The following is a 12,031-nucleotide window of genomic DNA, read 5'->3' on the forward strand; positions in this document are numbered from 1 at the left end:
AAAGTTTCGACGCTTTTTCGGACTTTATTTTATTTTCGTGGCTAAATCCGTGGCTAATTAGCCACGGATTAAATTCGTGACTAATTAGCCACGTATTTAGCCACGAAAACAAAGTTTCGACGCCTTTTCTGACTTTATTTTATTTTCGTGGCTAAATCGGTGGCTAATTAGCCACGTATTCATTTCGTGGCTAAATCGGTGGCTAATTAGCCACGTATTTATTTCGTGGCTAAATTCGTGGCTCATTAGCCACGGAATTAGCCATGAAAATAAAGTTTCGACGCATTTTCGGACTTTATTTTATTTTCGTGGCTAAATTCATGGCTAATTAGCCACCGATTTAGCCACGAAAATAAAGTTTTGACGCTTTTTCGGACTTTATTTTATTTTAATGGCTAAATCCGTGGCTAATTAGCCACGTATTCATTTCGTGGCTAATTAGCCACTGATTTAGCCACGAAAATAAAGTTTCGACGCCTTTTTGGACTTTATTTTATTTTCGTAGCTAAATCCGTGGCTAATTAGCCACATATTCATTTCGTGGCTAAATTCGTGGCTCATTAGCCACGGAATTAGCTACAAAAATAAAGTTTCGACATTGGGGGACCATGGCGGTGGGTTGCTGTGCTAGTCTCCCCCGAGGAATAGTCGAGATGCGCTCAAGCTGGCCCAGACACCTTGATTACCAAAAATAAAATAAAATAAAATAAATAAATAATCAATAAAGTTTCGACGCCTTTTCGAACTTTATTTTATTTTCGTGGCTAAATCTGTGGCTAATTAGCCACGACTTAAATTCGTGGCTAATTAGCCACCGATTTAGCCACGAAAATAAAGTTTCGACGCAAATACGGACTTTATTTTATTTTCGTGGCTAATTAGCCACGACTTTAGCCATGAATTTAATCTGTGGCTAATTAGCCATGGATTTAGCCACGAAAATAAAATAAAGTCCGTATTTGCGTCGAAACTTTATTTTCGTGGCTAATTAGCCACCGATTTACTCACCAAAAAAAAAGCCTCGCGGCACTTACTGTCACGCCCCGAACGCCGCAAGCGCGCAACATCCTGCAATGGTCATTATGATGCGATGTCCCAGGACGCGTCGTCGACCCAACATTTTATCTTTTGATTACGCATGCAGAAGCTAAACAAAGATTCACCCAGACAATAACAATAAACAAGGATAGATAGGAAAACGGTTTACAACATTGAAATCAAAACACCATTTTAACATTTACTTAATTAACCCCTGGGAACATTTTTACAAGCCCACTTCGGGCATTTCCATAAAAGTCTACAAAAAGATGTCAGGTTGGGGTCAATCTACTTCACCAAAAGTCAGCTTCCAGGCACCCCGAACCATACTGGGTGCATCAACATGCTAAGAGCCTGAAAAATGTTTAACAACCACAAATGAGATAAAAATCTCAATAAGTTAACGCCTAAGCCCCGTTTAGAAGGCCAACTCACCTTGGGGGTTCCTAATCACGCGACCATGCACTGGACACAAATCATTAACCAACCACAGGCATCCTTACCTTGCCTTAGCACACATATTATGCATAACATAGATAGTCACATGTCACAACGATGCATCAAACATATCACATACCCAGAACGTGCAATGAGATTTCCCATGCATCAATGCATCACAGTCGCGTGTGGCTCGATTATAAGGCAAATTCCACTTGGGCACGTCCCATACCATGCCTAGCAGTTTCTACCCCATAATCAAGCACTATGCATCACACGTATTCCATTTATTATGCCCCATCGGGGCCACTACACATCAAGCGATCTACAACAAGATGGCAGTCTTCCGGACCTACCCGGGCATCGTCCCACCCTGTTGGGCACGGCATCGTCAAACAATCTACAGTAAGACGGCGTTCCAATACGGCAACATCAAACGATCTACAGTGAGATGGTATCCCGTAAGGAGCATCGAGTCTGGCCTCGGGCCGCGGGTGATTCCGCACGACCGAGAGTACGCGTGGCAAACGATCCCGAACTTATTTCGAACGATCGCGACCCCCGGAACTAGTGATAAATCCTCGTGTTCTCTGGGAGATCGAGATCGTCACGACTCGAGTAACCCTAGGTCGATACGCGTAACCCCTAAAAACAGCCGCCTGTTAGTGAGAAACGCTAAAATCGCATTTGAACGAAATCGATCGTGGAATTGAGTCCGGACTTCGGTGTCAAATTTCATGGGCGTGCGCAACTATTTTGCAAGGACGACGTCATTTTTTATGTGGCCAATTATATTTGGGATCGGTAGAGTCGAAAATTGGAAATTTGACCCGTGGCCGGAAAATTACGATTTTGTCCCTAGGCCTAATTAGAATGTTCCGAATTTTGGGGTTTAATTTATGGTCTAATCAGCCCCAATAATTCAAAATATTATGGGCAAGATTGCCCCTCCATTATTGGGCTTGGATGAACCTCAACCTTTGGATTAGGGGCAAGATGGGCATTATGGGAGGTTGGTCACCTAACCCACTAAGTCCATCTATGTTTAAGCCTTGCATTGTCTCTCTCTCTCCCTTATTTCCCCCTCACCAGCCGGCCATCCCCTCCTCCCACGCCAACTCCTTCTCTTCCTTTTTCCTCTTTCATTTGGCCGTGAGAAGCCATGCCAAGCCGGAGCGCCGCCGCTCGCCGGTGCCGCTGCCGTGTGCCGCCGTTCCACGCGTAACACCACCACCATCCAGCCGTCCCATTCTCTCTCTCCCTTCCCCAGCCGCGTGATCAGCCCCCGCCTTGGACCGCCATCGCCGTCGCCACCGCCGAGCGCCGCCGAGGGGGCCGCTGCTCGCCGCCACTGGTCCGGTGCGGAACCGCCGCTGCTCAGCCGCCCTTGCCACCTATCCAGTCTTCATTAGGAGCTTAAGACTTGGTGAGTACAACCATAAACCCTAGTTAGGCTAATGTACATTTCTAGATGAGTTTTAGGGGTTATTTAGGGTATTTTAGGGGTTAATTTGTAGAGAATGTTTAGGGCTGATCTTGTGACTAATTTGGTGGCTTAGTGTGATAATTTAATTGAGGTTTAGTGACCCATAACGTGCTGTGTGGTGGCTGATCATGGGAGCCTTGATTCGGGCAAAAATGTGGATTAGGCGGGTGTAATTTGTGGACCAAGTGGTGGCTGTTTCCATGGTAATTTTTGTGGGCTAATGTGGTGATTTGGAAGTGAATTAGTGGCCTAGGGTGAACTGTTCATGGCTGATCCGGTGTAGATTGGATCCGGGCCATATTTGATTAATCATGGCCTTAGTGTAAATTGTCAAGCATTTTGTGAACGGACGATGAGGAGGTTGAATTGAACGCGAATTGACGTTAGTATTTTGATGTCATATTGAGTACTTATGTGGCCGTGACTCGAGGGAGTCTTGGGGGTCATGGACTTGTGAAATTTTAATGAGCTAATTTCGTGATTTTGTGTGCCAAGTTTGTGCCATAGCTGGATTGAATGATTTGATTAGTTGGGCTTGTGATATATCGAATTGAGCATATTGCGTTGTGAATTGAACAAGTGGTTTTGTGAAATTGAATGCTCATTGTGAATTTCATGGATGCCCGAGTGTGAACGTTATGGCCATGAGTGTGCATCTCGAGCATTGGCATAACATGTGCATATGCGAGTGTGCACGATTGGCATGAGCATGTGATCACCTAAAATGCCATGATGCGTTTTACGCGGGGTTCAGATAATAACCAGGGTATGTGTACGTGTAATCACATAAAGCCTTGATGCGTTTTACGCGAGGTATTGAACCCGTCCTGATGTGTTTTACGCGGGACGATGCCCGAACTACCGGAAGATGACAAACCTGATGCGTTTTATGTGGGTTGTGTCATGAGCCTGATGGGTTTTACGCGGGCCGGAGATCGATCTCAAAGTGATAGACCCGATGCGTTTTACGCTGGTTGGTGAATTGGTAAATTGCAAGTGTGCAAGAGTGCAAGTGTGTGGAAGTGCATTGATGAGACATAAGCACGAGAATGAGCACGAGCATATGCATGACATGCGTCGCGGCTAGTGATATGTGTGTAAGTGCCGTGGTTGAGTTCTGTGCCATTATTGCAATTATATATATAAAGTGCCTAACCTACAGGGTCAATTAAGTATTGGATTTGGGCCCGAGGGCCTAAGTCATTTATATTTTGGATTGCGTGTTGTTTAGTGCTTGTCAGGAGGTGCATGTTAACCTAGTTTAGGTTTAGGAGGTCTACTCGCTGAGATTTATTTTCACTTTTGTTTAAAACCAAACTTTTCAGACCCTCGGCCTTGAAGATGTCTAAGGTACCTATTCGTTTTGGGATTCCGTCTCGGATAGACCGGGACGTGACCGAGTGCCCCGTAGGGAACGGGGATACCTATATTAGGCATTTCACTACAGTTTGGGTCGACGTGGGCGTGCAGCATTTCCAGGCTCACGAGTTTGTCGCCTAGTGTTTTAGGGACTATTCCGGGACCTTCGGGCCCCTCAGGACTTTTGACATCCCGTTTAACGGGTTAGGAGAGGTAGACCCCCAGTGTCAGGATGGAGACCTGGCGAGCCCCGAGTATACATCAGAGGGGAGTTCCAATTCTGGCTGCCGGCCGATTATCTGGGAGGTTGACGAGTTTGACCCGATGGATATGGAGCCAGTGGACTGGGATCTTGATCCGGAGCCGATGGAGTCGGACGAGGAGCCAGGACCGATGGAGCAGGACCCCGAGCCTAAGGAGGTGGATTTAGAGGAGGAGCCGACAGAGGCCGAGTCCGAGGTGGATTCCATGGACTTCGAGGACGAGCCGTCAGACAGCTCTTCTGAGTCCTCGGGATCCGACCCGGACTGGGTCCCGTAGGTTTAGTCTTAGCTATAGATAGGTCGGGCCAGTACCTTTTTGATCAGAGCCCCACCTAGTTTTAGTCCCCTGACCGCCCGGGCCACTTACCCCTTTTTGTCCGCAGTGGCCGTTGACCCGCTTTTGATTTTTGATGTTCATTCTGTATATGAATATTGTAAATGTTTCCTGTTGTTAATGCAAGTGTATATTTATAGTGTTGTTGTTGTTGTATTGCTATCCTTGGTTATGTGATTTTATATTGTACGGGTGTTTGTTACTTCCGCTGTGCATTGTTCTCTGTTGTTTGGGTTTTGGGTCGGCGACGCGTCCTAGGACGTCCACAAATTCGACCACGGCAGGGATGTGGCGCACCGCAGGGTGCGGAGCGTGACAAAACATTATTGAAAAGCTAGGTAATTGTGGTTACTGTCTCTATTAGGCCGGAAATCAAAAGCCAAAGATTTCAAGTAAAGACCGGCAGATTATGGAATTCTAGTAAAACTGGACAGATTTGCATGATTTGGGAAATCAACTTCAAAAGCATAGCAAATGGTTTCCAAAAATTATAAAATTCGAATATGTTATAAACAAGACCTTCAAAAATTTTTTTCATGAAGAACACAATCCAAAAATCCTTATATAAAGATCACTTTTGATGGCTCGGAAACAACCCAGAACTGGTCCGCCGGAACAGGGGAACTGAACCACAAGAAACACTCGTTTTACAAACCAAATCCTTTCAAAACACTTTGAAATTTTTATACGTTGTAGAAATGGATTTCTTTTCCAAATCTTGTGAAGGAATTATGGTCGAAATCGAACTGAAAATTTTTATAAAAATCTGAGAAGGCACGAAGGTCACGGTATCCACAGTATAAAACAATTCTGATTCGGTAAGAAATTGGACCTTCGTGTAACCCATTTGAGCTCAAAAAAATATGAAATTTAAGTATGTTATAGATCAAGATCTTGTGAACAAATTTGATGAAGAACACTTTCCAAGATTCTAACTACAAAAGGCTCTATAAAAATGGAAAACCCGGGACGTACAGTAAAATCAGTTCTGAAATCAAGATAAAAACTCCAAGAAACGCCTTCAACTTTGAGATCCACCACTTCTCAGCCATGAAAATACTACACCAAGAGTTCAAATCAACATCCAACATCTATTTCAACTTAGTCTAGCAATCAAGACTCGCCAACGCTCATTCTGGAAGTTGAAACATACTAAAACAATAACTAGCTAAACTAACCTACGCAAGTTAAACATCCTAGACAAGGGATTAGATGTTAACTTACTCGTCTAAAAACGACGACAACGCGAGGACGACGGCAACGACACGAGTTGTCCGTGGTGGCCTCTGCTTGACACGGCAAGCGGCAAACAGCGGTGAATGGCACACGGCGATCCACGGGGCTCAAGGGTGGTGGCGTGAGGGTGCTGGTGGGTGAACGGCGGTGGTGGGGTGATTCGGCCAAGAGAGAGGGAGAGGGAGAGAATAAGAGAGAAAGAGAGGAGAGAGAGAAAGATGGTTTAAATTTAAATCAAGATCAATGGTTGAGATATGTTCTTGATGCCCAAGCAAAGATCAAGGGCTAAGATCAAGCCTTGCTCTCCAAGTTCCATCCAACGGTCAAGATTTAATCTAACAAAGAGGTTTCTAGAAGGGCAAGTTAGCAAATAATTTTCGATGGCCAATTCGTAAAAATTATGAAGCGACGTCCTATAGTTCGGGTGTGATATCCTTAAGCACTCGACACGCAAAATCGGATTATAATTCGTGGCTGAAATCGATCAATCGCAACTATAGTTTATCTCGAACTAACGGACGGCTGCTAGAAATAAATCCTTCGATAGCCTTTCCCCTTTGGTTAGTATTCCCTAGGTGATCAGGCCAGAGCGAGAATTAACTAATAGAGCGTCGATGAAATCACCATTTCATAAATCACCAAATTTGATCGAATTTTTAGGATATCACACTTACCCTACTATTTTCCTCTTTCGTGGATAAATCTGTGGCTAAAGTTTCGATCATGAAAATAATGTTTCGACTCGACTTTATTTTATTTTCGTGGCTAATTAGCCACGGATTTAGCCAACAAAAATAATAATTAACAACAACAATAATAATAACGATAATAATAATAACAACAACAACAACAACAATAATAATAATTATGACAACAACAATAAACATTTGTCGCAATAATAATAATAATTACACGTAATTATTAAAAAATCTCAAAAATCATAATCTTCATCTTCACCTTCGTCTTCACCTTCGTCTTCACCTTCACCTTCGTCTTCTTCATGAGCATCATCATCATCATCTTCATCCTCTATCTCAAAATCAGATTCTGCAACACCTTCTAAATTTGATTCGCGAATTTCAGTTGGATCCACATCTATCATTGCTCCACATGGATCTTGTACATTTGGAATGTTATATTCCTCAGTTTCAACCGTGTTACAAACTTCTTCTTGTTGATATGCTGTATCCTTCCAGTGTTCCTCGATTTTTCTTCGTGTTTTGGTTTTACATACAGCCCACCAATCAGCTTTGTCACGTTTCAAACTAGGATATGATGCATAATATACTTGAATTGCTTGTTGTACCAACACAAATGGTTCATATTTCATATACCTTTTTCTTGTGATTTATTTCAACTAAATTAAAATTCGTATACACCTTCATTCCTTTGACGGGGTCAAACCGCATGCACTTAAATAACACAACCCGCATTAATGGTCCATGGTACTCTATCTCTATAATTTCATCCAACAAGCCATAAAAATCATCTTGTGAACTGTCATCATTGGATGACCGAACACACACACCACTATTTATTGTGGCTTTTCCCATTTCATATTCTTGAGTGTGAAAATTATACCCGTTTATGAAATATGCTGGCCAACTTCGTACTCTTGTCTTTGGACCCCATGACAGATGATATAGCAATATTTGCTCTTCAACTTGATCATGATTACTGTGAACCTAAGATCACACACGCAAAGTCAATAATATATATTTTAATAAGTGATGTATTAATAACTTGGTTTTCGTCCATAGGCAACTTACATTTGTTTTGAACCATGCTGCAAATTGTTCATCGCACAAACGGTCAAACTCATTTGATGGTAGTCCATGCATTGAAGTTTGAAAAAGTCTATTAACAAATACCATTTATATATTAGCAAATATTTGACACACAATGCATATATTTGTCAATGTACACTTATTCGAAATATGGCTCCACTTCTGGATAGTTGAGTAAAATATATGTATGGGCTGCCTGCCATTCTTCGCCTGTTAAGCAACAAACCTTATATGCGCCGTTTGGTCGACCAAGATAATTGAAAATAGAGAATGATTTGCAATTGGGATCAATGGGGCCCTCATCATTTCTTCCTGCTCTCCGCCTCTTGCATTGCACGTGCGGCTCAAAATAGTATGATGCAAATATTGTCACTTCTTCCACAATATATGCATTACAAATTGAAGCTTCAACACATGCCTTATTCTTCACTTTTTTCTTCAAATGATATAAGAATCTAGTTGTAATAGAAAGAAGTTTATCAGAACATAATATATAATAAAGTAATTTGAAATTTATTTTAAAAAATATCTTACCTCTCAAATGGGTACATCCATCGAAATTGGACGGGACCTGCAACTTTGGCCTCATAAGGCAAGTGAACTAAAAGATGCTCCATTGAATCAAAAAACGATGGAGGAAATATCCTTTCTAAGTTGCAAAGAATAATTGGAATGTCTCTCTCTAATTTCTCCATGTGTGATACTTTTAACACTGTTGAGCAAATATCATGAAGGAAATTACTTAACTCTATAATGGCGCCCCATACAAAGTTTGGTAGAAGTTCCTTGAAAGCTATTGGAATTAGTCTTTCCATAAATATGTGACAATCATGACTCTTCAAACCTGTCATCTTGCATTCATTCAAATTAACACATCTCCTGATGTTTGAAGCATATCCATCAGGAAACCACACATATTTCAACCATTGACAAACGACCTGTCTCTACTCCTTGTCCAATGTATAAACTGCTTTGGGTTTTAGTCCCCTACTGCTTACATCGACATCTAGTGTTGGCCGATCACAAATATCTCTCATATCTTTTCTTGCATTCAAGTTGTCTTTTGTTTTTCCAATGATATCCATCACAGTATTTATGACATTATCGAAAACATTCTTTTCTATGTGCATGACGTCAAGATTATGATGAATAAGATTAGTCTTCCAATATGGTAGATCCCAAAATATACTGCGTTTAGTCCACTTATGTGTACTTCCGTACGCAATAGTTGTGCCATGAGGGTTTTCAACAACAGTTAAAAAATCCTGCACTCGCTCCCAAATTTGATGATCGGTCAACCTCAATGGTGGACGTGTTCTTTCAATCCTATCATTAATGAACTCTTTCTTATTCCTTCTGAATGTATGATTTATCGGCAAAAATTGTCTATGACAGTCGAAATAGCTGGGCTTCTTACCTTGTCTTAATTTGAATGACTTTGATCGCTCTAAACGTATCGGACATCCTAAAATCCCAGCTGTACTCCATCCAGATAACATTCCATAAGCTGGAAAGTCATTTATTATCCAAATAAGAGCAGTCTTCATTACAAACCATTGATCAGTAGAAACATCATATGTAAGGACACATTCATCCCATAACCATTGTAACTCTTCAATCAATGGTTGCATATAAACATCTATCAACTTTTTCGGATTTTGCGGGCCAGTCACGATCAATGTCAAAAACATATAAGGTGTCTTCATGCACATACCGGGTGGAAGATTGTACGGAGTTAAGATAACTGGCCAACATGAATAACTTTTTCCTGATTTCCCAAATGGGGCAAATCCATCAGCACATAGACCTAACATGATGTTTCGAGGCTCTAATGCAAACTCAGGGTATGTTCTATCAAAATGTTTCCATGCCTCTGCATCTGAAGGATGACACATTAGACCCTCTTCTATTTCATGATTTGCATGCCAAGTCATATGTTCAACAGTGGCTTGAGACGCATAAAGCCTTTGCAATCTGGGGATTAAGGACAGATAAAATATTTGCTTGCATGGTCTATGCTTCTGATTACGACCCTGCCTTCTGTTAATCTTGTACCTAGGTTGGTTACAGAATTTGCAAAATTCTGCATTTTCATCATCTCTCCAATATAACATACAACCCCTACTACATACATCAATCGTTACAACTGAAAGACCTAAGTTATCCACTAGCTTCTTCATATCGTAAAAATCATTTGGCATGATGTTATCAGGAGGCATTGTTTTCCGCATTACTTCAACAAAAGAGTTGAAGCAATTCTCGGACACATTATGCTCTGCCTTAATATTTAACAGTTTTGATATCGCCGATAACTTAGTGTGGTTGTCACAACCTACCCATAAAGGTTCATCTGCTGCTTTCAACACTTCCCAAAATTGATTAGATGGAAAATTTCCATTACACACATTCTTATCAAAACCTATTACTCCTATCTCTTCTAATTATGATGCATGAATAGTACCCACTTGTTCAAGTGTAGGAGTAAAACTAGTACTTGCATGGTTCGATTCTGAAACAAAATTCTGACCAGCTGCATCAATCACCATCCTCTGGTATGGGTTCAATTGGTCGTAATAGCTACATTCTTCCCTAACTAAAAATTGGTCACTTCTTCCATATCCTTCATCAGATATAAATGGTTCATCATGGCAAGTTCAATTATAGTAGTTCGAAGTAAACAAAAATCTACAAAGATATTCTCTAACTTTATCACACACATAAAATTTACCATCACTGCACTTTTTACCCGGACACCTTAACTTATTTCCATCTATTAACTCATATTTACTACTAACAAAGTCCAAAAATAATTCTAACCCAGTACGAAACTCATCGGTCAATCCTCGACGTCTAGGTAAGTTCTTATTATACATCAAAGCCTTGTTTCTTTGTATCGTGTCTGTATAAAAATAAAAAAAAATTTAATAAAATATTAAAAATATGATATCTACTGTTTAATATTCTTAATTAAAATCATAAAATTCTAAAAATTAAAATTTTGTTTATGACGAAACAATTACTTTGAAATTGAAAAAATTACCATGTCAATAAGACTTATCCAAGTATTTGACTGCAATCTTTGTAGTAATGGTCAATTTGATGATAATTGCAACGTTCACTTGGATTGCGAGACCTCAAATCAACACGTACCTAAAAAAAAGAAAAATTACTTAAGATTTATTTTTTAATAATTTTATATTTTCTTTATGAATTTTTTTTTCTCTTTTTGTTTTTTTTTCCTATATTCTTCGCCGGTTGCTGGTCCGGCGACCAGCTGAGGCCGGCGAGGTCGAGCAGCCTCGCCATGGTCGCCCGACCTCGCCGTCGCCACAGATCTGGGCGACGGCGAGGTCGAGCGGCCATGGCGAGGCCTCTCAACCTCGCTGTCGCCTAGATCGTGGCGACAGCCGAGGCCGCTCGACCTCGCCCACATCGGGTCGAGGTCGAGCGGCCTCACCATGGCCGCTCGACCTCGCCGATCCGGGCGATGGCGAGGTCGGCGGCCATGGCGAGGCCGCTCAACCTCGACCGAATGTGGGCGAGGTCGAGCGGCCTCACCATGGCCGCTCGACCTTGCGATCGCCTAGATCTATGACGACGGCGAGATCGAGCGGCCATGGCGAGGCCACTCGACCTCGCCCATGGCCAACGAGTTCTCGTCGGTCGCCGATCCGGTGCTCGGCGACCGGGGAACAAGTTAGGAAAAAAACAGAAAAAGAAAAAAAAATTCAATAAAACAAAAAAAAAATTGAATCTAGCTATGAATAGTTTTGCGACGAAGCATATTCGTCACCAATTAGTCACAATACTTACCAGTGAAAAAGCTTTACCGAGAAACGAAAGTGCAAAGAGGTTTATCGAGAGAAATGAAAGAAGGAGAGGGAGGGAGAATAGCGAGTGGGATATGAGGAATCAAGAGAGAGAGAGAGAAATTGGAGATGGGGTGGGACATAACGAAAGTTATTTACCGTCACAAATTTAGCGAGGAATTCCGTATTCGTTGCAAATTCCATTGCAAAATTAGCGACAAATTTTTTTTAGCCGTTGCAAATTAGCCACGGAAAATTTTTCGTGACAAATTCCGTCGCAA

General features: G+C 41.6%; 1 protein-coding gene and 1 long non-coding RNA gene across 2 annotated transcripts in view; one reads left to right on the top strand and one right to left on the bottom strand.

Moving 5' to 3' along the window:
• The window catches only part of LOC130139707 (uncharacterized), a 67,123-nt gene that overhangs the window by 17,659 nt on the left and 37,433 nt on the right, over positions 1 to 12,031 (top strand). The window lies entirely within an intron of this gene.
• Positions 1,172 to 6,314, bottom strand: LOC130139712 (uncharacterized). Its single transcript, XR_008817800.1, has 2 exons — positions 6,143 to 6,314; positions 1,172 to 1,392 (listed from the first exon to the last, which is right to left on the bottom strand). It is a non-coding gene; the product is annotated as an uncharacterized LOC130139712 (long non-coding RNA).

Source organism: Syzygium oleosum, unplaced genomic scaffold (assembly GCF_021117445.2).
Source record: "Syzygium oleosum isolate NSW1041296 unplaced genomic scaffold, Sole_v2.1 Sole_v2.13, whole genome shotgun sequence".
NCBI classification, from domain to species: domain Eukaryota; kingdom Viridiplantae; phylum Streptophyta; class Magnoliopsida; order Myrtales; family Myrtaceae; genus Syzygium; species Syzygium oleosum.